This window comes from Argiope bruennichi, chromosome 5 (assembly GCF_947563725.1).
Source record: "Argiope bruennichi chromosome 5, qqArgBrue1.1, whole genome shotgun sequence".
Classification (NCBI taxonomy): Eukaryota; Metazoa; Arthropoda; class Arachnida; order Araneae; family Araneidae; genus Argiope; species Argiope bruennichi.
Window position 1 is genome coordinate 48,429,823 of NC_079155.1, and position 27,341 is coordinate 48,457,163.

Genomic DNA, 27,341 nt, shown 5'->3' on the forward strand with positions numbered 1-27,341 from the left:
CAAGTGATCTTAAGAATAAGTAGGTTAATACGCTCGATAAATTATGTTAATATTATATTATAGAATAAAACTTAAATAGCCAGGAATCTGCTCAGGATATTTAAAGTCAACCATCGCTCAAAAATTAAAATTTTGTGAAATATTTTATTTAAGAATTTAAATTATTAAGCTTTTAAAATTGTTTATTTCGTGTACATTTGCCGAATATTTGTCATTTTTCTGCTTCTGTGTAAGAATTTTTTTTTTTTGCATAAAAGATAAAGATTACTGAAACGAGTCGAAAACTTTACCGTGTCAAAGAAAAAATGCACCATTAAATAAAATAACAAGAAAAATTAAATAAAATAATAAGAAAATACTTGAATCTTTATATTTACCTTAATTTATTTTTGTAATATAAATAAAGGTAGAAAAAGAATTTTATAAAGCTTGAAAATAAATTCATGTGATTTATTCAATATATTTTCATTTTAGATGAAATATAAAAGCAATGTAATACATATTCAGGCAATTTATTCCATATATTTAAAATTTATGGGAAAAATATTATGGAATAAATATTTATTAAATTTATTCAGTTTTTTTTAATTCAAGAAAAAAATATATATGGAATAAATATTCATTAAATTTATTCTGCATTCTTTTAATTTGAGTGAAAAATTATTTTCATTTATGATACCGAGTTAATAACAAATAATGATGCACTTGGGAGATGTTAATATCGTTTTTTCTTTTCTGTTATATTTATTCTTACTAGGATCGTGAGTTTATATGTTATTTTGAATCTAATTTAAAAGTAAAATATTTAGCCTCACACTTTTTGAGAAACTAGATAAATGTGGAAAATAATAAAAAAAGAAAAAAAAAACATATTTTATACTTTCTTTATTTATTACAGGAATTAATCCATGCTTACATGATACAAGTCTTGTGCATCATGTCATTTTATCTCTGAAATCCACTCCGTTTATACAGCTAAATCGGAAAACTCATATCATACTATTAGTTAAACAGTTCATAATTCAAAATAAAATTTAGTAAATGAGAAACTGAAGATCAAAAAAATTTCAAATGGGAATACTGTTTGACAACGAATTGTAAAACCCTCCGTGCTTTTGCGCTTGCGTTAGGATGGGTTTAATTCGACAAAATAGAGGTGAGGGGAAAGATGAAAGGAGGAGATGTTTATATTTAACAATGAAGACTAGCAGTTTTATGAGACGTAAACATTGCAGATAATTAGTAATACAGAAGGTAAAAGGTACAAATGCACAGTAAAATATTTCGGAGCAATTTTTATTTACTGTAAGGAGGCGTAAACATTAAATTATGAAAAAAAAATTGGCTAGTATCTAGTAGCTATCATCTATAGTGTTTTCTTTTATATTATCCTTTTAAGGACATAGTTCTCTTTGCTTATTTTGAGGGAGGAGGGTTTATCTTCGAAAGAGGCTTTGAGACTTCCTGTATTTTGAGACACCCGAGCTCCATTGATCTTTGGAATAACACACACACACACACACACACACACACACACACACACACACACACACACACACACACACACACACACACACACACACACACACACACACACACCTTTAAAAAAATTATATTTGTTAATCACCTTTATTATTAGCGGATAAGATTAAAAGAGTGGGAGGATTGTCTAAAAAGTTAGAACTTTAGAGTTTAATCAGCAATATCATTTATCAACTCAAATATCACATATTTCAAAAATTTAAGTCATTCTTACTCGATGGCCTAGTAGTAAGGTCTGGGCTTCGAAACTTGAGGGTTTCAAGTTCGAGACCCGCTTCCACGTTAGAGCCGTAGTGTAAACGGTTTTGGTGCACTTTAAACCCTTTCGGGTGTGGTGTGGAGAGGGAAGAGCCAGCTCAGGTATCGTCCTCGTAATCTCACCACAGTTCAAAATTACGAGTTCCGTTCCAAAATATTTCTAGTGTTGTTTTAAAACGAGACGTTAATATAATTAAACCAAACTTTAAGCCATTCAGAGAATATTTCAAACTGAAACCCTATGCATATCTGTTAAGGTTTAGAATTTAGCTGTTAGCCTTTATCAGGGCGAAACCTTGAATAATATATATTGGGTTGGAAACTAAGTAATTGCGGATTTCACTCATAGATGGCTTCAGTTGAATTTTTAGGTTTGCAGGCGTAGTACAAATGTAAAACACATTTTGTTATTTGATAGTTGGAAATTCAGCTGTCAATCAATAAAAAAAAGTTTTTTGATCGGTTGCGTAGTTTTCGTTTGGCGTTCGTTGAAAAAAAGAAAATCAAAAGGAACATTTTCGTCATATTTTGCTTTTTTATTTCCGCAAAGGGAAAAACGCATCGCAAGCTCATAAAAAGTTATGTGCTGTTTATGGTGACGAAGCCTTAAAAGAACGGCAGTGTCAAAATTGATTTGCTAAATTTCATTCTAGTGATTTTTCACTCAAAGATGAAAAACGCTCTGGTCGTCCAGTTGAAGTTGATGGCGACCTATCAAAACAATAATCGATTCAGATCGTGACAGTACAACACGTGAGATTGCAGAGAAACTTCATGTATCACATACATGCATTGAAAATCACTTAAAACAACTTGGCTATGTTCAAAAACTCGATACATGGGTTCCTCAAGAACTGAAAGAAACGCATTTAACGCAACGCATTAACAGCTGCGATTTGCTAAAGAAACGTAATGAAAATGATCCATTTTTAAAACGACTGATAACTGGCGATGAAAAATGGGTTGTTTACAACAATATCAAGCGGAAAAGATTGTGGAGCAGGGCAGGTAAACCAAGTCAAACAACATCAAAAACTGATATTCATCAAAAGAAGGAATTGTCTACTTTGAACTCTTATTACCCAACCGAACGATCAATTCTGATGTCTACATTGAACAACTAACGAAATTAAACAATGCAGTTGAAGAAAAGCGGCCTGAATTGACAAATCAAAAAGGTGTTGTATTCTATCATGACAATGCAAGGCCACACATATCTTTGGTCACTCGGCAAAAATTATTGGAGCTTGGTTGGGATGTTTTGACACATCCACCATATAGTCCTGACCTTTGCACCATCTGATTACTTTTTGTTTCGATCTTTACAAAACTCCTTGAATGGTAAAAATTTCAATAATGATGATGGTGTCAAGGTCAGGTAATGATGATGATTCAGTTTTTTGCTAATAAAAACCAGAAGTTTTATGAGCGTGGGATTATGATGTTGCCTGAAAGATGGCAAAAGGTCATGGATCAAAATGGGCAATACATTACAGAATAAAGTTATTTAGTTCCATGAAAAAAATGTATATATATATATATATATATATATATATATATATATATATATATTTACGACCCAAATTTAATCCAGTCTTCTGAAAGCTATTGTTTGGTAATTGTAAGTTTCTTTTGGGAATTGATTTATTTAAAGTAATTGATGAGAACAAGTAAAGAATGGACATCCACTCATTATACCGACATTTAATAATGAGAAATGCTGCAGAAAGAAAATTTTTCAAAGGATCGAAAAAAATGCAATTCATTAACATTTTGCATGTTTCAAGAAATTTGTGATCAAAAATGAATGAAGAACGAGTTTTTGCGAATCCCAGTTGTACTTATTAAAATAATGTGGAAAATGGCTAAACTTGAATTCCATTAAATTTGTAGTTATATTCCATTTATTCGTAAAAGAAAGAATAAAAACCACATTTCTTTGAATAAATAAAATAATTCTTGAAAGAAGTAATAATGTCTGGGCTATCCGATCTCATGTATTTTAATGATTTATGAAAAGTTTTATCGTTATTACATTAAAAATGTCCTTTCATCATTTAATGAAAGGAAACAAATTCTAGAAATTTTGAATGATGGAGCATTTCGATTCAAAATCTTTGAACATTAACAAATAAAAATGCCCCGATACTAAAAAAATATGTTAAAAATAATGAGAGAAAATATAAAATTTCATACGACAAGAAGCATTTTTAAAATATTAGTACAAAGATGGAATAACACTGCTTGTTTATAAAAAGAAAAGCAATTTCTTGAGTTATATGATATTTTGATAAAAGGAAAGATAAAATGGGCCGGAAAGGTTTTAAATAATATTTAAAAATAGAATTCCCATTAATAACATAAATATGAAGCCATTTCCATAGCATATGTATTAAAATATTTTCAAAATATTTCAGTATAAATTTTTTTAAAAAATGACCAAGTTCAATAAAAAATGATAGTTAGAAAGAAGCATTTTTATTATTTCTATTATTATTTTTATAAAATTATTTATTTTATATCACCCTCAAATAAACATTTTTTTTATAAAAGACATCAAGATTCATTTGACGTGATATATGGCTTTCAATGGCTAATATATAATGGTAAGTTTATTTACTATATAATATTTTATTTATAAAGTCTTATAAAAATATTAAAAACTAAAAACAAGCTTTGTTTATAATATATTACACTTAGTTCAATATAAAAGTAAATACTTTTTATAAAATTAATTAAATGTGGCATTTATCACTGCCAGAGTTCTTATAACATTGCAGATATGCTTGCTGTAAATAGCGTTAGATCCCTATGTTTTTGAAATTTAATAAACAATAAAAAATAATTAGCTTTTAACGTTATATCGACTTCCAAAAGATATAAAAATCAAAGACGTAAGATTTAAAATAGAGGATGTTCGGTTAACGGACAGAAAACTTTAAACGATTGCCAGTAGTCATTACGAGGAGAAAAATTGAAACAGCTACAAATAACGTTTGCTACGTTGATAAGGCAAACAGTGAAAAAGGAAAACATGCAGCTTCTGAATCCTGAATCTATTGTCAATACACATAATGCATATACACCCGTGTCCAAAATTAAGGTCACAAACATAAAATCTGCAAAAAATGAAAAACTATTCACTGTGTTGCCACGAAATTTGGCACAGAGGTACACTGCAATGGAAGAAAGAACATAGATACATAACAGCGTGGAAAAGATTTTAATTGGGAATTAAGAAACAGGGTATATCAAAAAGTGTCACATTATGAATCAGAGATAAAGGGAGGATAATCCACATTTATCTCGGCAAAAGCTGTCTCATTTGGAGTGTGACCACCGTGCACTGCTGTACAGGCTTCACAAAGAGTTTTCATACTGTTTATGAGGGTGCCAATAAATGCTTGGGGCAACAAAGCCCATTCTTCCAAAAGCGCGGATTTTAACTCTTGGAGGGTATTAGGTGGGGGGTTACGCTGTGCAATGGCTCTTCCGAGACCATCCCAAACATGTTCAATAGGATTGGGATCCGCAGACCTCGAAGGCTAGTCCATACGTCGAATATCTTCTTCCTCAAGAAAATCATCAACGATCTGGGCTCTGTGTGAACGCGTGTTATCGTCCATAAACATGAAGTCTGGGCCAAAAGCACCCCGGAACAACCTCACATAGGCTTCAAGGATTTCATTCCTATAGTGATGTTCATTGACAGTACCCGCATCGAAGACGTGCAGTAGTGTACGACTGACCAACATCATGCCGTCCCAGACAAGGATTCCTCTGCCACCAAATCTGTCGATTTCTTTTACGTAGGAGGGATGTAGCGAGCTCCTCGCTCTCTCCAGTTGAAGATTCGACGAGTGTCACTCTGTATGGTAAATCTCGACTCATCACTGAAAAGAACGCGCCCCCATTCTTGCTGTGCCCAAGACTGATGTGTTCGGCACCACAACAACCGGGCTTTTCTGTTAGATGCAGTCAAAAGGACGCACTGAACTGGTCACTGGGCATAAAGGGCCCTCTCTGCAAGACGTCTGTATACTGTTTGTCTGGAAATTCTTATTCCAGACGCAGCAGCAAGTCCACCAGCAAGTTGAGGAGCCGTTGTCAGCCTATGCCGTCGTGCACTTAATGCCAATAGTGCAGACATCGTTGCTCTGTGAAGGCCTTGGCCAGCCTTCCTGGTTACAGTACCACTTGTTTGGAATTGATTCCACATATTGATACCACTTTCGCTGCCACTTGTGACCATCGACCCACCTCCGCTTGAGACTGCTCAGCTTCAAGCCTGCCAACGGCTGTCCATCTCAAGGAATCGTCTAAACGATTATGAGAACTCATTCTCATCGGAAACAGGTTAAATTTTTTTGTTTTAATGCAATATGCACAAAATTACAGGCAAAAGTCCCAGATGCCTAAACGGTCTAATTTCAGTAGTTTCTCAAAAACTAATGCTAACAACAGTTTTTCCCACAACAAAGGTTAATATCGTGTTACCGGTCCTTCACAATATATAAAATATAATTTGTTTCAATTTTACTGGTAGCCATTTAGAATTATTTTGAAAAACCTTTTTGTGATCTTAATTTTGGACATCAGTGTATACATGGGCGATGGAAAATCGTATGTCAGTATATCTTGGAAACTCAGCAAATGTTCGTATTAAAGTGAAGACAGGAATCCTCTGTGATTACCTTATGCTGCTATGTATGCTGAATGAAATACCATATCTTATACTTTTTTCTGCAATTCGTCCTTCGTGATATATTGCAAATTGTGCTGGGTGGAATGCAGCGAAGAATGGGGTAGAAGGTAATACCTAAAGAGTTTGTCCGAACGCTTGGCTTGGGACCAATTGTTTGACCACCACGTTCGTCGGATAGTAATCGGTGAGACTTATTACTTTGGTATCACCTTAAATCAGTCATTTATACGATGACTGTTGACACAGAAAAGGATCTCATACCGTTCATTGTCGTCGCTGTGGCAGATGTTAAAAGTGTACGCACGTCCGGAAATAATTTTGATATCAGTGAAGACTGCGAAATGACGCCAGCGTCCGGTATATCTACCAAATTTTGTAATAATTAATCAATTTATTGTTTTTATGGCTATTATTATACTTTTTATCATTCCAGTGTAAACTTGCATGCTGTTTCCGTCTTTTTTGTATGACTTATGGCTTCATATTTTATTATAATTTTTGTTTCTCTTGATATCTACTAACAACCCTATGAATTATATTTTTTTAAGTTAAATAACTATAAATAATTTTTCGAGAATCGACATTCTGTATGGCTTAACTTAATGGTTGACTATTTCGATTTTTCCAGAAAGAGACATTAAGAAAAATAAGGAGATTTAGTTACTATGAAAACACAAAACATGTGTTAAATTCTGTAATCTGTCTGCAAACTTTTGTCGCTGTAGACACACTGGAAGAAAAAGAAAGCAAGATGAAAATTTTAGAGAAAAGGAACACCTTCCTCCCCCTCTCACCCAAAAAAGGAACGTAAAATCTCCCCGAAACACACGTTAGATGTCAGCGCTTTAAAGAGAGACACTTTTTATATCAAAGAATCGAAAAGAAAAACAATAACGAAAGCTGCTTTCAGAACACGAAATCCACGTTTTCCTTTTTTCTTTTCGAAGTAAGAAATTGAAACTGAGAAACTTTTTCAGTTGGCACAGCTATTCATTCCTATTTTTACAAGTCTAAATTCATCACAAAAGTCGTCCTTTGCAAAGTCTCAATGGAGAAATTTTTCGACATGTATGATAAATTTTTTTTATTAATTTAGAGATTGGATACTATGCATAAATTATGTCATTCGACATGTATAATGAAAAATATATATTACTTTAGAAATTGGATACTATCTGTAAATTATGTCATTCGACATGTATGATGATAAATTGATATTACTTTAGAGATTGGATACTATTTGTAAATTATGTCATTCGACATGTAAGATGATAAATTGATATTACTTTAGAAATTGGATACTATCTGTAAATTATGTCATTCGACATGTATGATGATAAATTGTTATTACTTTAGAGATTGAACATTATCTAAAATTATGTCTCTTGGCATCTGATGAAAAATTCTTTCAAGTTGCTCTAATTACGGCAGATATTGCGACCTAGAGATGCTACTCTGGGTTACACGCAGTTATTTCCTGATCGATAGAGGATCGTTAAGTAACAACTTTCCAAAACTTTTATTAGATTTTTAAACAGAAACTAAAAAAAAATTCATTAACGTCAAAGCATGCATATTATTATTTTAGAAACCACTTTTTTAATCTCCTTTAATCTAATTCCAATAATAACAAAAATGAATATGTGTGTATGTGATGTACGCTTCTACAGGTCAGACCATCGACTTATAGCTACAAAATTTCGTATACCTATACTTCGGAGGATAGAAAAACTCAATTAGGAACGATTTATTTGAGATTTTAATTAGAATTTTAATTAATTAAAAATAAGTTGAATTTTGGAATTTACCGGCGATAAATTAAAAAAAATAATGGACAAAATTGAATTTTATACTATTTTAAAATTTAAAAAACAACGACTTTTAACGACAGCAATTTAAAAGTTGTATAAACTTTTTCTGAATTTCGGCATTTTTTTAATAAATATTTTTAATTATTTTTCAACAATAGCTGAATTCAAGGACAATAACGTTGTTGTCCCGAAATTCAAAACTTTTTCATTATCGTATCCAATATTGAATCGCATGATTTTCTTCCCTTTTGACTGCGAAAGAAGAAGGTTCCTACTTAATACCTGTGTAATTTACAGGATGAATAAAAACATGAAATTAAATTAAAAGATAAACCGGACAGCTATATTTTTAATAATACTAAGAAGGTATTAGCCTGACCTCCATTAGAAAGATTCATGTACTATATAAACAAAATTTAAATAAGACAATTAAAATAATAAGCTTTAATGCTTGACAACGTGACAGAATCCTGTATATGAAATTATATCTAAACGGTTTATTATCATTGAATATAAGCAATATGAACGATGACCCAGCTGGTTGCTATATTAACTAATGATAAAGATGAATGTGTGAATTTATGTCGACGCTGTACAGACCAGACCGTTTGATCTAAAGCTATTGAACTTGGCTCGTATCTGCCTTGAAGGATGGGAATATGCACTTCGAAGGAGTTTTTGAAATTCTAATTAGAATTTTAATTAAATAAAAGCTAAAAATAAAATTTTGGTGATTTTTTGCAATAACATCAAAAAATATAGTGGTAAAGAAAGTAATTTCATATTATATCAAAATTTAAATTTTGCTTTTTTAATATTACCAGTTTAAAAAAACGCTTACAATTTTCCTAAATTTTGGAAATTCTTTAAAAATATTTTTTTTTATCTTCCTCCAACAAATTACATTGTTGACCTGAAATTCAAGCTGTTTTCCTTGTTTCATGAAATATTAAATCGCTTGACTAAAGACGAATGATTCTATTTAATATCTAATGAATTAATATCGAATGATTCTAATTAAATGTAGGAATATCTGAGCAGTTTACTAGACAAATAAAATATATAATTTACAGTATTGCAAAAATAAAAAGGTAAATGAACCAAACATTAATGTTTTTAATAGTGCTATGAAATGAAGGAACCGATCTTTTTTTTTATGCACATTACTCTGAAATAATATGCACTATGAAGAGAGCGCATGGAAGACATTTTAAATAACGTTGCTTTAGCCCTTTCTAGGGCAGTGGGAAGTATGCTTCCCACCAAATTTATCAATCTTTGTATGAAATTATGTAGGTTGGCATAAGTTCTGACAATTTTTTTTAGAAAGACAGAAACTTAGATGCTTCAGTTCTTTATCTCTCACAAAATGATGTGTCTTGATTTGTTACTTAATTATTAATTAACCAAATTAATTAATTAATCAAATTAAATTTATCTAATAGGGTAAATGAATCCCTTTTCTTATTCTAATTTCAAGCCTAAAAATATTTTAACATAATATGACTAGAAAAAAATGGCCCTTTAACGGGTTAATGTCTGGAAAAGTTGACGGCCAATAAGTTATATCTATGAGTTTTATATGACCAATTCCATTAGAAAATAGAACTCATGTATATACAAGTTTTATTTGTTGTGTACGTTCTCATGTACTCAAGAAAATTAAAATAAATGGGTGGTAATATGAGACATATTGTCGGAATGTCGGATATGAAGTTATGTCTAAACGATTTATCTGAAGCTAAATATAACCAATATTCCAGGCGACAAGTAAAAAACAAATATAATAAATATTTTTACAATATTTGAAATTCTAAAAACAAGTTTTTATTCTATATGTAATTTATTAATCTAATATTTTCTATAATCTGATATCGTTTAAGTATTAATTTAATTAATTTAATAATAATTGTAAACACGCACTCACGCACATATACAACCACACGCACGCACGCACACAGACACAATAATTTTTACAAAGCTTAAGTTGAATTAATTATAAAGAAAAAGTGGAATAGAATCAGGAAATAAGAGAATATTTTAGAATGACTTTGACAAGGGCTGAATTAGGCCAACAAATTTGGAAATTAATTAGGATTAAATTAAATTTTAAAATATCATTACACACACACAAACACACACACCAGATCAAATGACAGATTTTCTTCTCCTACTTTAAAGAATGAGTTATGAGTTATTTAAAGTTTGAGTTATTGCGTTCATATATAGACAGACATTATTCCCACTGTGTTTTTTTGGACACAAGGAAGTCTGAAACGCGAAGATTCTTAAAAATGTTTAACTCGTAATTTTGGACAATAAAAATACTTTCTCTTTGTACAATTCGTGCACGAAAAACTAAAAAAAAAAAAAAAATAGAAAACTGCTTTGAAAAAGAACAGATTCAGAAAAACTTCATTAAATTCTCTTCAAAACTCTCGCCCAAATGCTTTCGAAATACTTTAGAAACGCTTTTAATTTCACGAACTGGAAGGAAAAAAGTAATAACGTAACGTAAGCGTATTTTAGAAACGAGAAATCTTTATTTTTCAGTTCTTTTTCTTCCGATGTTGGAAACGCAGGATAGTTATAAAATTACATTTTCTGTTCGAAAGTATCTGAAGTTAAAATTTCAAGAACGGCATGAACCGAATTTCTAATGTATCCAGTATAAGACGTAAGGAGACAGAGAAAATGATTCCCAAATATATCCGATGTAGGATCTTGCTCTCACGAATATCAGCACATTGAGGACAGATGGAACAAATACTGGTTCATGCTTTATATTATTACGAAGTTATAATGTTGCTTCCCAGCATAGTTTTATCGTAGGAAATTTAGTTTTACTATTGGATGCTGATGGGATGCCAGACGAATAACTACTGGGCTTGGTGACGAATTCGACGATATTGGCGACGAAATGTATGATATTAGAATCTTCAGGAATTTTGACAATTGTATCAATAGGATCCGACTTATGCTTGCTTGTTCGAGAACTTTCCCTGCCCTTACAGAAATTATAAAAGGCCGACAGTCCACACCGAAGACAATCGTGCAGTTAATCGAATAGTGAGCCAACGACGAATAAGTTGGATCAGTGCAGCGAAGCGCAAGCTTTGAGCGGAACTCAAGAAATTAGTGGATTGAGAATCGGTATCGTACGCCGAGTTTTGGAGACAAGCATTGAAGCAGCATCCAGTCGTATAATAGTGAGTTGGCAGTTGGGTACAGCTTAATCGAGGAGACAATGGAGAATAGCAGACGTTTGGAGAGACAGTAGCTATTCAGATTTCCTCCTCCTGCTGAATTCTGTTTGGCTGCATTGGGAGTTGTGGTTGTTATTACTACCGATTACTACTTGTGGGTAACTGTTTGCTCTAAGTGTGTTGCTGTGTATTGCGTGTGTACGTCTCGGATGTGTATTTATCGTCTGTGCATTAGTGTCTACGTATTAATAAACATCTTTATTTGCTATTGAGGCTTGTTGACTGTGTCATTATACACCCAGTACAATCGAACCTGTAAACTTTACGGACTTAGCGGAGGTAGTTCCGGTATAATATTAACCGCTTCATTTCTTCACTGAAATTTTGTTACTGAAACATGAGTGAAAACGCATAATTCATTTTTCCAACCTTTCGTTGCAATCCTTGACTTTTATAGTAGAGTAAATGCGAAACCCCTTTTCAGGATTAAGTTTTGCAACATTGATTGACATATCCATAAGAAATGGATTCCACCCCATTTTTTTAATTGCAAATGTCTCAAAATAGGAAAAGGTACTATATGGCCACCCTATACACATTTAGAAACATTTTATAGAATTTTATATTCAGATACGGTTTTGCTTTTTAAGTTTATCTATAAAGGTGTCTTTCTTAAAGAAACTCGATTTTACAAAAATAAAATATATATAATTAAATACTAACATGTGACTACACATGACCTGCTTAGTACTACATGTAGGCAGGTAATGATTAGGGTTTCGGATCCCATGCCTTTTTCTCATGTGCGTTCTCGCGTTTGGAATCCAATTAAACTTTGCATATAACTTTAAACGAGGAATTCTTGTGAATGCATATATATATATATATATATATATATATAAATGCAATGATATTTTAATATCTAATTTAATCCAAATTAACTTCCTAAATTTTTTGCCTAATTCAGCCTATGTCAAAGTAATTCTAAAATATTCTCTTATTTCCTGATCTCATTCCACTGAAGCTGTGTAAAAATTACTGCGCAATCAGTTCTACGTATCAAGTGAAAATGATCCCTTCGTTGCCCTTGTCAAATATCAACACGTGTACTCAATCTTCACGTGGCTGGAAATCCCATGTTATATAAGACTAGTGATCATTTGTTTCGCGTTCTCCCTTCCTTACTTCTGCTTTTGTTCCGCGTTGTGGCGGACGTGTCTTGTCCGCGTCTCTGCTTGTAAATAAATTGCTTTCCTGAAATGGATATTAAAATTAATTTTAAAATGTAAAATGTCTATTCAATGTCTTCGAAACTGCATTCTGCTTCAAACAAAATATGATTGCATAAATATACTTCGTGTGTCGCAAAAACGGCTCTATTTGGATCAAGCTTTATATTTGGGTAAGATTTGACTTTTTCAGTTTGTTTATATAGGTGTCTTTCGTGAAAATAATAATAATAATAATAATAAAAAACGCGATTTTACACTCACAAAAAACATTTTTTATAACAGTCTGTTAGATCCGTTTGCTATCTGCTCTCATGCTGATGATGTCATGTTGTGCCCTCTCGTAAACTTTTATGGTGCATGCATTTTTGCCGTTGGATGATAACCTACTGGAACCTCAAAATTTTGTGAGATGACGCTGATGGATAATGATGAGGTAAGACTGAAAAAATATTCATATGTAATCAGTATAAGATTCGTATCTAAATATTTTCTCCGAAAAAATATAATTTTTTCAAATAAAAAGAAAACTGCCCAGTGAAATACGGTCTTACAGATATTAAATTTAATTTCATTTATACTCTGCTTCCCTATAGACTTTAAAATATGGATTCATATTCCAAAAAGATGTAAAATTTGTGATCAAGCGAAAAACTAAATAACAATTTCTTAGCTGTATCGCATGCAAATCTTCTCATTTTTCATCCGTTTTCCTCTACCTGCTTTCACTCTTTCCACGTTTTTTGGAGGACGATTTCATTTTTCTTCTTGTTTTTTTTAAAGTTCGTTGCACAAATTCACGATTAATTTATTTACTAGAAAACAGTTTTTCTTATTTCAAGATTTCTGACTTTTCGTCGAATTCTTGATTTTATTTCAAATCTTTGTTTCCTTTCATAACGAAAGGCAAGTCGAAAGTATAAAGTAAATGCAATTGGTCTATACAGTAGGCTTTTTTTCGATGAATTTGTAATACTTGCTTCGATGTTATAATGCGATTCTTGAAGTTTTTCTATTGTTTTAGACTAATGTTTCAGTAAAATATCGGGAGAGTTCTAAGATTTTGAAAGGTAAATATTTCGTTCTCAGTATAAGAAAATGAATTATAAAAATGGATATTTCTTATAAAATTTCCTTTATTTAAGTTTGATAATCTTATTTTTAATTAATATAACAAAGATGGCAGTTTCATTTACATCATTAGTGATTATATTGCAACAAATCTGTAAAATTGCTTGCCTGTAATGTGAGTCATATTACAGTAAACAGGGATTAACAGAGATTGATAGTGGGTACTGAATGAGTTTTTGGATTAAACAATTCCGAATTAAACTACTTTCGAAACAAGAGGGGAATATTCAGATAAGTGTAAGAATTAGAGCATGTTTTGTATTAAGAAACAAGATCAGAAGATTCTAAATAACTCTCAATCTATTAAGAGACTATATAAACATAGGCACTCGTAGGAGAAGCATTTTTCTTGTTAGCTTGTTGATCGCAAAGCGAGCTCTCTAGTTATTTCGTTCAGATCTATTAATGTTTCCTATTTCACGATTTACTATCGTTTTGTATTGTTTGAATGTTATAGAATATCGCTTAGAGTTGCACTTTAAGAACATCTGTCAGTGTTTTATTCAACTGTGTTCCATGTTTTTCAGAATATTGGTTTTCTTTATACAACCCGTTGGACTTATTTTAAAGTGCACTCACCAGAGGATATCCATAATAATATATATAAAGCCAAATCTATAGTACAAATAATTCTATGTTTTAAAAACAATATAATTACACTTTTTCTAATAATTTGGAAAACTGGATAATTAATAAGAGAAAAGCATGTGTGTTGAAAAATTACATTCTATAATTTTTTAAAAATTTAACTTCATTTTAAATTGTATAACATTTTAATGTATTTAAATATATATAAAGAAGAAAGTGGAAATTTTGTGAAATGGTTCATAAAATACATACTTTTGCCTTGAGAAAAATACATACTTTTGCCTTGAGGTTTTTTCATTCTCTCACATATAATAGGCACACAGAGAACACACTGTAGTCGTTAAAAGATACTACTTGGATAATTTGATGAAACTCTTCGCTATATATCTTTTAAATCTGAAAAAAAGAAGCATTATTGTTTTTTTGGTATGCGCTGTAATCAAAGAGAACGTATCGCAATTCAAATCGTATAGCCTTCAATTAAAAGACTATGACAGATTTTCCCATTTCAGATCTTCTGTGACTCCAAAAAATGCATTTTCGGAGTTTTGTCTTTTTTACTTAGTTATGAAAAAGATAACTAAAAAATGCTTTAAGCTATTGTGTAAAATTTGGAATGTTATCTTTATATCAAATTTGTAGATACCTGTAAACTTTTGAAATAAAAGCATACAAAAGAAATTTTTCTGCATGTCTATTTGCAATCAAGTGAACATTAAAGCATAAAAAGCATTGAGATGAGCAGAGAAAGTTAGTACATAATTTTATCATTTCACTACAACGAGCGGTTCAAATGACCTTTTTTTCAGTGACAATTCCTGAATTGATGAAAAGTCAGTACATTTGGTGTTAAAGTGCAGACAATAATGATTATAATTTCTCTATGCTCTCTTGCTTTTATAAAAATACTACAATAAAGTAAAAAAGGAATATTAAAAAAAACCACAGAAAAACACGCACATTCAATTCCTACAAATGTCCTGCAAGATGTCAACGCCTTAAAAACACATTTTCTTTTCATTGGGCAGAAAAGGAAAACAATAACAAAAGTTTCCTTCAGACCACGAACGCCTCAGTTTTTTTTTTTTTTTTTTTTTTTGCTGTTGCTTTCTTTTCTTCTTTTTTCCGAAAGTTAGAAAATAAAATAGAGAAAAAGTTACTATCCATTCATTTCTTTTGTGTAATTGTTTATTTTCGTCTAATATTAATTCCGACACAGGTTTTTAAAGTAATTCATATCTTTTTTTTAAGACGTTAAGATGGCTAAAGAGTAAATCAGCATTATTTGTAATATTTAAATTTTCTATGAAATTACCTCACTTTATTTTTTGAAGACAATCCATTTTGATTAATGTTTTGTGATATCTCAAATATTAATTTTACAAAGTGATACATTTTAATTCTTGATGCTCTGGCAAAATTTAGTGTTCCTTTAGAAATATTATATAATCATAAACACATAATTGCCCTTTGTATTTTCTCAATACTAAAAGTATGCATAAAAAATATTGTAATTGTAAAAAATTTCTACCCCAAAATTTCAAATTTTGGTTCATACATTTCTAAATCCAAAAGACTCAATTTTATTACAATGTCTCTCTGTCTGTCTCAAAGAATGCGATAATTTAAAAACCCTTTAAGCTATATGGCTGAAATTTATTACATGGTCTTAACACAAAATTTTAAAGTCCTATCAAATTTTGAGATGTATTCATTCTTAGGAAGTCGGAAGTCTGTCCGGCTGTCCCGAAACTAGATAACACGATAATTATAAAATAATAACAAAATTCAGTATACCCAATGCTTATAAATTTTTAAAGTGTGTATCTTTACCAAATTTAAAATCAATCCGTTAAGGGATCGACCGTACTTTTTGTTTGCATATCAATACGACAATTTAAAAGTAAAGTCTCTGAAATAAATGACATCTGATGCGTAATCTTGTGATTGAAATTTTATTTCTGTGTCAAATAGTAATTCGGTAAAAAAGGCGTTCAAAATACATAATCGATTGTAATTGTGTAGTAACCGCATTACAACAATGAATCATGAAATAGGTTCGTTGTAAGCCAATAGCGTGCGGATAAGATTTCTGAAGTACGAGTTTTCTTTGTTATTATACTATGAAAAATGTAATTTTCATATGCAAGACTCTGAAAAAAAAATATAAGATTCAACTTCTGAGGACTTTTGAATAGGTTAGTGAATAGGTTTATGCTTAATCTATATTCTCATTTTAGTTAATAGCAAACGATAAAGATTTTGGATGAAAAAAAAAATGTAGTATAATATTTTATGAAAAACTGGTTTTTAGGTTAAAAATATTACACATTAAAAGATTTTAATCCTGAGAAATGAAACTAACAGCTAAAAAGAGTTTCCATTTATGCTTATAATTTCAAGAAATTTTTGTGAATTTTATTAATTGTTTATATTATTGTCGTATAAAGTATGCACGCAAAATGTTTTGGCTCATCATATAGTTATAAAAACGATTAAACAATTAAAATGTTCCATATATATAGAAATACTATAATAATTTCGATGTTATTTTACAGAAGAAAAGAGGTGAAATCCATAAAAATAAAGTGAAAAAGATAATATATTCTATCTAACAATTAATTAATATCAGAAAAATTGTTATTAATTATATCCTTTGGGAAATCTGACTATTTGTGATGAAATATCCTGTGATGGTATAGTTTCTGGTTGATTCTATTAATTTTTTCAAGATCATAAACCAAAAAACATAAATGGATCTGGTCACTAGGAAAACATAAAATATTAGTCTTTTAAAATCTATAATCTGTTCTCAAACTTTTGCCGCTGTCGAAACAATAAAAGAAAACAGAAAAAAAAGCGATGAAAATTTTCAGTGAAATCCTTTAGAAATACCCTCAAAATAAATCTTAAAAAGGCGCTTTTTATTTAAACGACCAGAAAAGAAAAACAAACTCGAAAGTATTTTTAAAAAAGAAATTCCCCATTTTCCAGTCATTTTCTTGTTTTTCTTTTATTTCCAGCTTATTTTTTAAGCAAGGAATTTAGCTTTATGAGTCTATTTTTGAATACTTAAATTCATATGAAAAATATTTGTTTTCTTTCTCGTTTCTCAAACCTACTTTTTAAAGTACACAATAAAACTACGTAGGAAGGTAGTCATAAAAAGAGCATTGTACTTAATAATCATCAGTTTTCGATTCAGACTATAGATTATTAATATTTCGGAGCAAAAATTTTACTTTATTTGTCATTACACCTTTCACTTTTAGAAACCCTAATTTTGATCTTAAATTTATTTAAGATCAAAATAAATCTTGTTAAAAATCAATTTAACCCTCAACATTTAGAATTCTGTATAAATGTTTAAAGATGTTGAGAGAGTTAATTAAATCAAAATGTTAAATAAATGAAGTAATAGAATGCTTCGTTATTGTTAAATATATCTAAGTTTATAAATATATGATTGTTTTTATTTTATATTAGTCGCCTAAGGCGACCAGTGGCTGGCCTGGAATACTGATTATAGTTATTTTCATATAAATAGTTTGAATATAAATGCATGCCCATGATTCTGTTAAATTGTTTGATATTAAAATGGATAATTTGTTATTAATTATTATTTGATATTAAATTAATAAAAAATTATTATTTTTAATTTTGAGACATAAATGCAAACGTTTTAGGTTTCTTAGGATTCATAGAAATTATTTATTTTCTCTGACACCTTTGATCGTAAATATAAAATATAACAACAGCCCAACAAAACTTCCGATGGTAGGATGCGCACTATTTAAATATTTAATACAAGATAAAAACTGTAAATTTGAATTGCAATTATATATAAAATCTTGATTCTGATTAAATTTCCATAAAATTAAGAACGCTATTTTTATTTCATTTGACCACAAAGAGAAAAAAAGGCATGAATGATTTAAACATATTAGATAATTAACACATAACAAAGTAAATACTCAGATCTTGCTATAATGCATCTCTTTCAAACTCTTTTTTTTTTATTGAATCAGATCCTTTTCACTCTTTCTTGGTATTTTTGAAGTGAAATTTATTTTTTATATTTTTTCCTGTTTCCTATTTTTTTTTCCAAAATTCATGGCTAATATTTTTTATGATGAAAATGTCTTTTATAATGTTTTAGAAATACTCGGATTTTTTCTTTTACTTCAAATCCTTTTTTCCTTACAAAGTATAAAGGAAGGAGATATTGTAGAGGTAAAACGCGATTTTGAATTACAGAAATCCGGAGGCTTAAGGCATTTCTTTGAATCGTTTGCTAGTTCTTTACTCAGATGGTATCCGCATTTGTAGGGAAGATGTTGGAGGTTTTTCATTTTTCATAAGAATGCTCGGTAAATAGTCAATAGATAGTTAATATTTTAAATGGAAACGTTTCATCTTCATGTGAGGTGTTTAGGATAGGAGAAATTGAAAAATCAAGTTTTTGCAATGGAATTTCCCTTGTTATATTCATTTTTGCTATTATTTTCACTTACTGCAGAGTTTGGAAAGAAACTGTATTTCAAAATAATATTACTGAAAGGTACCAATTCATGCAATCAAAACAGAATATCTTTTTATAGAAAACCCTTATCTCTCAATCTCAGCATATTAAGTTATGGATACTAGAATAACATTCATCGCTAATGTCTCTTTCTAAATTTGGAATAAATTAAATACAAATAACCATGGATCTTTTAAGCATCTATAAAGTTATTGTCTCACAATTATGTCTCGATTCTGTAAAATATTCTTTTATTTTTTCGTATACAAGTTGTCCATAAACACTAGAATAACCAATTTTCCTTAAATATGGCCAACGCTTTTAGTTATAAAGTTTCATTAAATAAGGTGAGAAGTTGTATAAAAACCTTTTGGCTTTTGTGGAGTTTGATTTAAAAAAAATAAGAAAAATTAAAATTTGTATGCTCTTTTTAGTGCAAACATGTAAATCAACAAATTTCCCCTCTTAGACACATAAAGATTGAAGTATAGTTACAAAATTTGCAGAAATATGTTTATTTCTAAATTTAGAAAACGTTAAAACAAATTTGGATGATCATTTATTTTAGAAATGTAGAATTATTCAATACAGAAAAACAGCCTCAGGGAAATATTTATCCTGTAGTACATCATCTAATCATCAGTAGAAAAAATACATCTAAAAACATGTATATTGATTTTCATTTCGAATGTTGATAATTCAACTTTATAATAAAGAAAACAATTTGAGAAATTGAACATTTAAGATATCTCAGAAAATTAAAGTAATACCAAATTAGAAATAAGATTCTTTACTCGCAATTGTCAAGGTAATATTAAGAAATAATTACATATTTCATAAAGAAAGACATATTTCTGTAAAAAGGACATAAGGACTTTTTTTTAAAGACTAATTAGTTATGCTATATTTATTTAAAATGCTAGCCTAGCGACCGTAGAATTCGAACGTAGTTTTCCCAATTCCCTAGAACCTTGAAGGAAACGTATTATAAACGCTTGCAAACTAAAAGATTCTTACTACTTTGGGGGTAATGAAGCATTATACAAGTGATAATTGATATGTTTTTCATATACGTCCATGTATATACCCACCCCGTGGGTATTTACAAAAATGGGATGAGCAGCTTCTGGTATACTTCTCGACACTCTGGCGTACAAAAATGCTGTAAGGTTGTCTAGAATCTACCAGACTGGATGTGCGATCTACGGCACTGGTTGTATCGTAGCCGGTTATGACTTTTATGACACAACCATAGTTTCCGTCAATGTTATAGCGGTGTTCCGTTATTCAGAATTTTTCCTTGTACCTCTGGGTGGTTAGAAATAGTCCTCTGTAATCATCTCAATGCTAGTGTATACATAGCGAGTTCAAAACTCAATATTCCAAAATTGACCATGCAAAGAATATTTCGACATAATAATTGGATCTATTCAACATTCGCAGATTATACAGGTAGCCACAATTAGATAATGACCAATATCTAGAATTTTATAATTGGGTCAAATTTCAGATAGAATCAAATCTTTTTTCCTGAGAAATGTAAATATGATAAGATAAACAAATATTGTTATCTAGATAAAAGCATGTACGATCAAGCGATAATTTTCGAAACATTAAAAATCATTTCTTAGTACGACGCTCATTATCAGTGACAATTTTTTATTAATGTGCGGATTAGTGTTTTCATATAGTTTAAAATTTCTTACTTCTTTTGTTTATAGCAGGTCCTGAAAATACAGTAGAACTCAAATTTGAGGAATAAGCAATTTTTATGAAATTGGAAATATTTTATTCTATAAAATGGCACATTGAATTTGTTTTTCACATACACCAGAAACACTACTGTGTGTAAATAACTTCAAAAAATCCCCCAAAACCCTAAAAATTAAAATTAAAAAAAATTCAGTTTTTAATTTTCAAACTCGGGTTTCATGATTACGTAGGCATCATTATATCTTTATGCGTATCAGATTTCATTGTTGCGCATGTGACGCATCCGCCTGGGCATCACACGCGGATAACAGTTTTTTTTTATAAACAAAGAAAAACAGCTAAAAAATATAAAGTAATAAAAATAATAATTTCCAACTGTGTTTTTTTTAATTTTTTTTATCAATGTTTCTAAAAAGAAGAAAAAAATTTTTCATTAGAAAATTGAAGATCAAAGAGAAATATAAAACTTAAAACGTTATGCTTTCGTTAAAAATAGTCCTTCATGTAATGAAATTAATTGAAAGGATTTACGAAAAAGAATGTGAACATTTTGTAAAGCAAATGTAGCATCAAAAAAATGTCAGAGACAAAGAATGGTAAAATTTTCACAAAGCTGTATGCGAAATAAAATATTCTAAAAAAATAATATATATTTTTATAGAAATCGTAAGAGCCTTTCATTAATTTCTGCCTTTTAAAAAATTGTTAAAACGACTTTTTTTAGGGTAACTTGATATTTCAAAGAAAAAATAAAAGTTAAAGTAAGCCCATAGAATTTAAAATAATAAAACTGAAGACGGAAACGGAATTCAAATACAGAAACGAAATGTGATTCTACTTGTTATATGCATTTATATATATAAATGTACATTTTTTTTACACAAATATATACTTCGACACACAAACAAATATATACGTATCTGTGTATACAGTTTGTGCCTATTGAAAAAAATCCAATTGGGATCTAAGATGAATTTCATATCCAAGTGGAGTGAAAAAGTTTCATGAAGCTGATCAAGTAATACATTTACATTTTCTGTTAGAAAAATCATAACTAACAGGATTACTAAAAAAATGAGCAATTGGTGAGTTACATTTTCAAATACAAAAGAATGAAATCTGTGAAACTACTTACCGCATATAGATTTTTTGCAAAACATGCATGTACTAAGTTGCATCAATTTAAATAATCAGTTAATTAAAGTTTTATTTACATCTTACATATTCATTTCTTCTAATAATAAAGATGAAAGTTTGCTTATGTGTGTATATGATGTTATGCCTCTTTACAGACCTAACCGTTTGACCTACAGTTATCAAATTTTTTACATATATACGGTGTTGAAGATAACAATGTATACCGACGCGATGTTTTTAAAATTTTAATTAGTTAAAAATTAAACTTAATTTTGGTGGTTTTCTGCATAATTACTGAAAATATTGTATAAATTTTTTTTCACCTTTTCGAAATTAAAAAAATGATTTTTAATGATAATATTTAATTAATATCATTGTATAAATTAACATTTTTTTTGAATTTTGGCAATTAAAAAAATATTTTTTGTTAGTTTCTAATAATATAATATATTGTGCCTCTCGTAATTCAAACCGATTTTATTGTTTCATCAAATAATGAATCGTATGATTTTTCTTCCCTTGTTGAGAGCTAAAGAGAAAAGATTTTATTTAATATCTTCCTAGTTTAGAAGATAAGTAAAAATGTGAAATTCCAGTTCCTAGATAGTTGGAAGGTAAATGAACCAGGCATTTACAACTTTACTAATGCTATGATATCATGAAACTGGTCATCACTAGAGAGGTTCGTATATAATATAAACAGTGCTTAAATAAGATGATTTAAATAACATGTCTTTAATGCCAGACTAAGAGGCGTATTCATGGACACGAACCTATCTATTTATTTGGATATCAAATATAATCAGTATTTCATACGAACGGCTGATTGCCTGAAGCTACTAGTATTTAATATAATGGAACTTGTGTAATCTGTAGCATAGAATACGGAAATAAAAGTTCGGTATATCCAAACATTCAAATTTAGAAACTTTGGACGTGAAATAAGTACTGTAAGAGAAAATTAAAGTTTATTGTAAATATGACAATGAATTATATATATATATATTAGCAATTTTAGGGAAGAATGCATATTTAACTAATAGACTGCAATTTTTGTTGAATGAAGGAATAAATATTATATATATTGCATTATTTTTCAAAATAATAATTTCATTAAATAAGTTTTTTTTATATTTTAAGTGTAAAATACAAAATTAGTGACACATTTTGCATCTACATTGCTCAAATCTCTTTCCAGATAATGTTTTTTTTGTGAGCACTCAGCATTATAATAAAATTTTCAATAAATAAGAAAAAAAATTATTGTAAGCTAAAATTATTGTAAGCGATTATTGTAAGCTAAAAATAGTTTTAACTAACGAAAACAGTTAAAATGGTGTTTAACTAACACAAACAATTAAGAATATTAAAATGCCTTTGTTAGATTTTATTTAAACACGACTCATATAAGATAATTTATAATTAAATTAATAGACAAATAACAAAAGAAAGGTAAAAATTAATCACTGACAAATCGAAATAGAAACTTCGAATGAAACTAAATTATATACGTTCCACTGCATATATAAAGTGCAGTTCTAAATACGTAATTGTTTAGAATTGGATGTTTAGAGTCAAAGTACAATAGATACTAGAAAACAAATGAGATAATTCACTTATTTGTTGTCAAAACTTTATTTCATTATGAATCGTCGTGTTTACCAATTTCCGTGTCAAATACACTTGTAAGAATTAGGAAATACTAGGTAGCAAATCCAAATGAAAATAGATTAACAGTTAGACAACCAGGATCCGTGGAACCATTGGAACTTCCAATTAACGGCGATATTTTAACATCAGCACTATTCAATTCCCCTAACAGTACGTTAATCGAATACTCAAGAAACTAGAAAAAAAAAATGTGAATTTTTGTTAAATTCGATTTGAAAACTTTTAAATTAAGGATGTTCCGTTGAATTTATAAATTTGAGATTTAAATGTGTAATTGCTTAAAACCAGCTGTTTGTTGTAAAAGTACAATGATTACTAGAATTATTTATTCATATGTTGGTAAAACCTTATTTCGTTATGAACAATCTAATTTACTTAGTTAGTTTGTATGATGAGTATTGAAACTTTTTTTTTTAATTTTATGTTTTTAAAGGATGAGGGTTTGATGTGTCATTTTTAATTTTTACATATTAAATGCATGTTTTAGTATATGTCTAGCGTGACCTGACAGAAGTTATATTTTAATTCAAGTACTATAATTTTTTTATGCTGATGATGTCGCGGCCGCGTTACCACGGAAAGTGGGCACAGTAGATTCTGAGGGTAAAGACCCCTGAGCACCCAAGGGCAGAAGTCTGACTTCTAGCTCATGAAAATGGCACACACGCATTCGTAAGATATGTGAATATTTTACGAATATGTGAAATGACACACACTGTCTGTAAGATATGTGAATATTCCCCCCTCTTTACTGGGGGGAATATTCACATATCTTACAGACAGAACACAGATGAAGAACAAACATGGAGACCAGAACTAGGGACTCGAACACGGGATGCCCCGATCATGGGGAAGACGCGCTACCTCTAAGCCAGAACGCCGGTTATGTTGTCTTTTTATAATTATAATTTTTGAATTTCATGTTTCTGTATGATATTTTAAATTAATTTCGTTCTCCCGCGAAAGAAAATTAATGAAAGGAAGCCGCGGTCCATGGGACTTAAAATTACAGATATATTTAAAAATTATTTTAAAGTTAAATTAGACTATTCCAGAAATTTGAAAAAAAAATTAAATTAGCAAAATTTTATTGGTGTAGTTTAGTTAAATTATCATCCCACTTTAAAACAAAACTAGGGCTATTTTGGGACGGACCTCGTAATTTTGAGCCGCGCTCAGATGACGAAAACGACACCTGAGCTGGCACCCACTCTCCATACAGCGCCGCACCAGCGGAAGGCCCGGATGGATTTAACGTGCACCAGACCCTCTTACATGATGGTTCTTCTGTGGAATCGGGTCTCGAATCTGAAATCCTTCTTTCTGAAACCGAGACCTTACCACCATGTCACCACAACCTCCAAAATTTCATTGAAATATTACTCTTATAAGGAATTTTAATAAAAATAATATTTTAAAATATAAATGCATCTGTTCTTTAAAAAGTAAAATTTCTTTTTTATTTTATTTATCGTTTCCTTTTGAAGACTCTAATAATATAGTTGAACATTAAAAATAATTTGATCAAAAAATCACTTTATTTCTCAAATCCTCGTCTTGCTGGTGTATTTCATATGTAATCAAAACTTAACTTCATATGTAATCACAAATGAATTAATTGAAAAATACGCTCTAAATGTATTAAAGCTTTAAAGCAGTGCATTTTCAACAAAAATAAAACATTTCAAATCTCTAACAAAACATGAAATGAACCATAAACAGCACGAGTATTAAATTACATTTTAAAAGCATGGGACAAGTGAAATCAAATAAAAGTGTTGAGTACAAATTCCATTTTTTATATTGCCACTAATCAGGTTTGTAAATACTAGACTTTATCCCCTTTTGCATATCCCTCAATGCTGTATAATGCCATGCTACAATCATAGATCTCTATCGCATCTATTACTCACCAAAATCGTGATCCAATTCCGAAGGCCGCTTTCAAATTGCTATGCAGTACCAACCCCTATGAGCAGCTCTATTAGGTTATTATCAATAACTGATGATCACGGGGTTGCAGCTCCGGTCTAAAACTGAATGCCCGCTATTGAGGCTTTAAACCGGTGGGGTTGAGTGCACCCCTATTCCGTCGTAGCGATAATGATAGATTGATTGCTTATGAATCCGCCAATGCCATGCTGGCTTTCAGCTAGCTATTGCTGACAGTTTCAATAACCGCTTTTGGAGTTAGGGATAGAGGCCGTTGTGGCGTCGGGATTCCTTTTGGGGGTTTGATTCCGCTGATGATATGACAAAGGGGTAATGTACACACGCCAGGATGTAGAGGTTGTTTGGAACTTGATATTATGGTCAGTATGTGAGTTAAGATATTCTGGTTTTGGATGGAGTTGCTTGAAGAAGAGTTTCCTATTTTCAAGTTGAATACATTGATATTAGTGGTTAATAATTGCAAATTCTGTAATAATAGGAGAATATGTGATTCTAATCAAATCAGTTAGAATTTGGAAATGAATAATAATTTTTTTTTCTTTTGTTTTCTATATGTCGCTGTCTTATTAAGAAATTTCATAAAGGAAAGAATACGAAAAAATTATAATATATGCAGGATACGTGTCAGAACATTTTTACCATAGTGACAATCGAAGGAAAACATTAGAAGAGATTGAAAGAAAACCCTTTAACCACTGAATTGTTTTATTTTCTTTACTATCTAATAAAATGGCACCTTCTATTTTGGGAATATTGTCTTATTTTGATTCAAATTCATTCTTATTTTGATTCAATCCATTGAATACTTGACTTGTATATGTATTCGAAGTAATTTTACTATTAAATAATAATCGTTATGAATGGTTTATATTTTGCTTACAACTATAAAAATTCGATAACTCGATGCACGTATGACATACGGGCAAAACAGTAAGCGTTAAAATGCAAGATATTTGCTTAAAGGACAAATTTCTCTTTTTTTTCTCTTGTCATCTTCACATGAGCTAGAAGTCAGACTTCTGTCATCAGGTGATCAGGGGCCTTTAACCTCGGAAGCTGCTGCACAAGCTCAACTTAAATCATTTACTTCGTCAGCGGGTTTGTCTCTGGGAAGTGCCATAAGTAACAATAAATGTTCAGTGCATTTTATTTTGTAAACAAAATTTCTATATTTCTATCTTTGCTGTAAAAAAGGGGGAAAAAAACAGTAATGAAAATAAAGTATATCGGACGATATTCCATAAAACTTTTCAAAAGCAGGGAATTCAAGAGATCAAACAGTTATTTTAAATATTAAGTACTTACGAAAATTTTCAAAATATCTAATAAATTTATAAAAGAAAAGATTTTAGCAAATTAAATAAATAAATCCAGCTTAAAACGAAGAAGAATAGCCAATAACTCAAAAAATCATAAAATTGGTATAACAGTCATATATTCTGCATTATATATTTCTGCTAAAAAACGTTAAGCGATAGTAAGTAGTTAATACAAATTCTTTAATAATTGAAAAATGTGTAATCCTAATTGCACCAGTCAGAATTTCGAAATGATTAACACATTTTTCTCTTTGGCTTCCTATTGATTACTATCGTATTAAAAAATTTCACAGAGGGAAAATTAGAAAATATCATTATATGTGAAATATACATGTCCGAATGTTTTTACCACAATGGCTATCAAAAACAAACACTAGAAGAGATTTATAAAAACAATTTTAAGATGAAATATATTTTCTGAAATGACAAATTTCTTTTCCTTTACCTACTACAAATTTTTAGTGCATTGTATACGATTGTCTTACAAACAAAATTTCAAATTTGCAGTAATAAAAAACACGGACGTTTTACCTTAAAGGTTTTTCCCACCGGAAGG